Raw genomic sequence first — 6,000 nt, 5'->3', positions numbered from 1 at the left:
GCAGGAATCAAACCTTATTTTCTTTGATTTTTATCATATCCTCCCCACGAAAATTTTACTGAGGGCATGGTAGTCATTCAATACATACTCTGTCGTCTTCATTTCACATGGACGCTGAACCCAAGGCTGTTTTTCGTTCTTAATTTTTCAGAATAGATGTTGATGGTCAAAGTACCAATGACTAAGTTCACGTGTATTTTATCTGGGTACTGCTCACTGCCAAGCACCAGCTCTCTAAAAATTCTAAACCTGTTTCATTTTTCTTTTCTTTTCTTTTCTTTTCTTTCCTTTTCTTTTCTTTTCCTTCCCTTCTCTTCCCTTCCCTTCTTCTCTTCCCTTTTCTTCTCTCTCTCTCCTCATCTTCCTCTTCTTCCTCCTTCTCTTTCTCCTCCTCCTTCTCCTCCTTCCCTTCTTTTTCTTCTTTTTTGGCAAAGGAAAAGGGAACGACCCACATATATCTGATTCTTTGACACTGAAAATGTTGTTTTGCAAGCTCATCTGAGAGTCAAAGAAAAAATTTAAAGAATTTTTTAAGACTAAAAGCATCAAAACTGACCAAAATTTAGAAAATTTCTGGAAGAAAATCCTACACACAAGTTCCACTATCTCTGTCCAGAGCCACTATCATTCATCATCTCTCAAATGAATTATTGTGAGAGATTTTCTCCTGCCCTACAGGGTAACTCCCTGCTATCTACTTTGGATAGTTGGCCACGGTGATGTCTTTTCTCTAAAATACAAATCTTGTTGAGCAAGATCCCTCCTTAAAGTCCTTCCATGCTATCCAAATTCCTTAGCATATCCTGTAAGACCCTCCTTACTTCCTCCAACCCCACCTCTCACCCTCCTCTCCCCAAAGACAAGACTTATTAAAGTACATTGGCAAACGCCCTGGGCAGGGCTCTCTTGCCTGGAGTCCTTTATACTTGCAAAAGCCCTTGGCCTGAAATGACTTTCTCATGTGTTTTCTTTCCTTAACTTGGCTAACTCCTACACTGTCCGTCTCAATTTAGAAGTCAGCCACCTCCCTTGAGCCTCCAAGACAGAATTCAGAGCTCTCACCTCTGCACAGGTTAGCACACTGGGCTAGAGCAGCCTGCTGCCTCGTCAACAGCCCTCCTTAGATAGAATGACTGGACACAGCAGAGGCAGCGCTCTTAGCCCATGTTCACCCGGGCATACACATCCGAGTCACTGCACCCCGCGTGGCTTTTATCCTTGTCTCTCTCTTCTCTTGGGAGAAGGAGTATTGGGCAGAGGGGAGCAGTTGGCTCACAAGTAAAGGGAATTTTATGTAAGTAAAAAGTGCACGTGGTGAGACTCTAGAGTACAAGAAATAATAAGAAAGAGAAAGCAATATCAACAAATATATTCAGTGGACTTGTGTCAATGCGCATTTGAGTTATCTAACAGGGCTTAGCCAAAAAAAAAAAAAAAAGCATTTTAAAAAGAGAAAAAGAGATAGACATAATTTAAACAGTGCCAGCAATTCTGGGCACTAAAGGAAAATGAGAAATATGAATCGTTGTCCCCTCAGTTTGAGGAAGGAGAGTGGGCTGTCCTGCTCCATAGACCACTGTGGTTGCTAGAAGGCCATTAAGAACTCGTCTGCTCTTAGGCTGCCTATTCGTCCCAGACACTCACACCCTATTAGAACAACTACTGTGTCCTGATTTTATTTATTTTCATTTTAACTATGTTAATCATTTGCTGAATTACGTTCTTTGTCAGGCCAGACCAGTGATTTCTTGTGTGTGAGGTACAGGGAAAGCCCACATGAAAGCCCACATGTATTTAAGTGGAGAAACATCAAGGATATGCCTTTTAAGGAAAAGGTAAATGGGGGTCCTGTGTACCCCACTCCCTGTTGTAGCGCCTCTCACACCACATAGGAATGACCTATCTACTAGTACATCGGCTTCACTAAATGGTTGGCTCACAAGGGCAGCAAGTGTATCTGTATGGTTCTCTGTATCTCCAGATTCTAGCACAGTGACTGATACACTAGATGCTCATAGCAGCAACTTTTCATAATAGGAATTTTTTGGGGGGGGTGGGGATCAATGAGATGGTTAAATATAAAATAAACAAATCGATAAAAGAGTAAAGTCAAGGAGACATGAAAGATTGAAATCCAAATTATAAACCAAAGGAAGAGCTTGAAAGTTTTCTGGATACCCTGTTAATATTGTGAAAGGTAAGAAACACTTCTAGGAGACCGGAAAGAAACAGGAACTTGGGGTGACAATTGTACCAAATGTCATAAAGACAAGAAAAATTTGGAGACAAATGCTATAGACCTTCTCTACATCTCCATTAAGTTCTTACTAGAAATTGGAACAAAAACAGGACGTTCCTTTTCCAAACTGTCTTGCCCCAACAGCTGCAAAGCATTTGCTAATCATCAAGGTGTCAAAACAAGAAGCCTACCTGAATTTTCCATGTATTCTTCAAAACCTGGGGAATCAGAAACTACTCCAGGGGTTTCAAGCTGAGAGAATTTAATACAGGAAATAGATAACAAAATATGAGAAGAGTTGAGAAAAGGAGAATAAAGGTAAAATTACCCAGAGATAAATAATGTTAGGAATCTGTTACCACTCCTAAGGCTGGAAAACTAGAATTGCCTAGAACCCACAAGGGCTGCCCTCAAGGCTGCTGGAGTATCTCCCCTCACTGATGTACTCAGAACCTCTGCCAGCATCACTCTACAGAAAGACAAGACCCCACATCCCTGTTGATGTGGTAGAAACTGGGAGCCCGAAGGGCCACTGTTGGAGCCAGGACCCAGTGCTCTCCTCTTCAGGCTCCTGAAGGCCCACGACTGCCACAATTGTTGAAACCATACCGCCTGAGCAGAGACCAAAAAGGCCAGAATTTGTATCGTTGCTGCCACTGCCACTTCCACAGAAAACTGGACAAAAGTCCTTTATGCTCCTATCTCCTTCCAATTACCTGACAGCGCCTGCCATTGGCGGACACTGACAGGAACTGAAATGACAAGGAAATCTGGACAATGCAGTTTGCAAACTTCCAGCTCCTTGCACTACAGAAGAGAGCACAAAAGGGTGGAACAGAGAGAGGTGGGACAGATACTGGACAACCCGCAGTGTGAGAATGTCTTTGTTCTAAGTAACAGGTGTATGTGTGTGTATGCGCAGATGTACAGGTATAGGTAGAGATGGGGATGCACACACACACACACTCACACACACTCACACACACACACACACACATACACACCCCTCTATGGCTGAGAGGAAGGGATTATTATTAAATTAAAATGCCCTCAGTTCAGTCTTGACACGTCTCAAAACAACTGCTTCAGTTATGTCGTTGTACTAAATTAAGAGCCTCCTGACCACTTGGGAGATGTGTTGTCTCAGTCTAGTGATCACTACTCATTAACACAAGCCTCTTGGGCATCTGCTCCTTTCTGAGCCTTCCAACAGCTCACAGCAGAGCAAGCATAAGGGTTCCCTGTGCTCATATTGAGTGAATAGGCAATTTGTCACTCCCAGTACCCAGAGGACTGTTAATATTAAAAACAACTTAATGACGGTGTATTCAAGGGAATAAAATTCCCAAAGCTCTTTTGATCCTGAGAATGTTCAAGAGAAATTTATCCTCCAGAGATTTTAAATAAGAGAAATTTTTGAATAAGAACTGTTAATTAATAAGAATAATAGATATTATTATGAGAATAAGAAATAATAAGAACTTTTGAAGGGTTTCTCCTGGAAATCTTTCCAGTGGCGAGGATGAGGGCACTAGATGACCTCCTGAGAACATGTTTTGCTTTCTTGGTTTGGTTTGGACTGGTGTGTTGGGAGGGGGCTCTCTGGTTTCCTTTTTTATTGTTTTTAATTTTGAAGAAATTCCACACTTTTAGAAAAGTTGCAAGAACAGTGCAGAGAACTGCCACATCCCCTTTACCCAGATTCTCCAATTTTACCTTATTTCTCTCTCTCACTTACTCTGTCTCTCTCCCTCTCCCTCATTCCTCCATTACTTCTTTTCTGAACTATTTGAGATCAAGTTGTAATCCCAATGCCCATCACTCCAACATGCTCCAGTGTGTATTTCCCTCCAAAAAAGACACTCTCCAACACAACCACAACATAACCATCAACATCAGGAAATCGACTTCGACACAAGCTACCATCCAAACCAGAAATCCCATTTAATTCTGCCAGCAGTCCCAATAATGTCACTATTTCCTCTCTGATTCAAAACCCAATCCAGGATCACACTTTGTACTTTGTGGCTTTCAATGTGAAAGTTACAGCCTTTCTTTGCCTCTTGTGTCCTCGACGATCTTAAAAGCAGGACCTCTCATTCTGTAGTTGACTTTATGAGGCAGGACAGGCAGTGCAGGGAAACACCCTCCCCCTCCAGGATATGGTTCTGGAAATTTTTTCCCCTCCTCAGCCCTTTCCCTGTCTTAGCCCCAGCAAGGAGAGATAAGCCAAAACCAGTCTTTTCTAGCCTAGACTCCATCTTTGGCTAAAGCATGACCTTTGGTTAATTATAATATCATTATAATCTCATCTGCATCACAAATACTGCAGCTTCCATCATGCACCTGACACCATGACAGTTCTGGAAACATCACATGAAAAAGAAAAAGTAGAAACCCAAGCCCCCTGCCTACTGGGAGGAGATAACAAGGCTATGTCAGCACCACATTTTCCCAGGTTCTGCATCCAGGGAAAACAAAAAAGAGTTCATAATCCAGCCATCCTGCTTGCTCACTCTCTTTCTCTCAAGTAAGCCTGCACTCCCCCTCACACGAATGTGTACTTTCGCTTTAATAAATTTTGCACTTTCTTGCTTGCTGTTCTCCTTGCCCTTGAATTCTTTCTTGAGAAGTAAGACAAGAATCTTTCCGGCAACGCCTCAGCTGGGTCAGCCCAGTCTTTCGTCATGACCAGTGTCAGACCAGGCACCCTTGGCCCCGGCCCTCAGGAATGATACCAGGCTCTTCTTGGAGCACCACCTGTGGAGCGCACTGGGCCTACGTATACATCCCATCAGTGGGATTGTTACTCTTGGTCACCTGGCCAGACGACCAGCCAGATTTCTCCACCATAAAGTAGGTCACCACTTTCTGCTTGTAACTGATAAGAGCTTTGTGGGGAGACACTCCCAGACAATGCTTTGTTTTCTAATCACAAGACTCAGGTGCAGTTTCTCCCTATTCAGTCTGCCTTTTGTGCAGATTTCCTTTAAACTCCTCTACGCCAGTTTGACCTATTGTGCACTTTCACTAAATGCTATTTGTTCTTTTGAAAGCATGGAAAGCCTAGGATTTATAGATACCTGGATGCCAGCCCTACCTTAACCTTCTTGAGCCTCAGTTCTCAGGTCCACAAAATGGGGCCTAAACTGACATCAAGTGAGTTCTGAGTTGCCTTCCAGTTTGACTTTACAAAGTTTAAGTAGGCCGGAGGCCCCTCTGTCTGCATTGGAATTGGCTTTCTGAAATAGCCTTTCACTTTATTAATGGGATGGGTATTTCGGGAGGGAAAGAGGTATCTTCTCCAGCCCTCCAGGACAATGTGCAGAGGAAGAAAGCAGGAGCGGGCAGCCTTCTGTGATGAATGGCCATGCGATCTCTGGCCTCCCAGTGCTCACAAATTGGATTCTCCTCATCTTACTGAGCCAACTCTTTGGGGAGCAATTCTTATACTATATTCGTGAACACATTAAAATGATCATCGTTTTCACTGCAGAGAAGAGGCTCTCATTTAACTTCGCCCCTTATCTGCCTGGTAAATTAAAACACACTCAGAGAGACGGAAGGCAGATTAGCAGTTTCTTTTTGAAGTAATAAAAATGTTCTAAAATCGATTGTAGTGATGGTTGCACAACTCTGTGACTATAGTAAAAATCATTGAATGTAGACTTTAAATGAGTGAATTGTGTGGTATGTACATTATCTCAATAAAGCTGTTTCACCACACACCCCCCCCCCACACACACACACTCACACATTGA

This window comes from Pteropus vampyrus, unplaced genomic scaffold (genome assembly GCF_000151845.1).
Source record: "Pteropus vampyrus isolate Shadow unplaced genomic scaffold, Pvam_2.0 Scaffold129, whole genome shotgun sequence".
NCBI classification, from domain to species: domain Eukaryota; kingdom Metazoa; phylum Chordata; class Mammalia; order Chiroptera; family Pteropodidae; genus Pteropus; species Pteropus vampyrus.
This window is presented reverse-complemented; position numbering follows the sequence as displayed.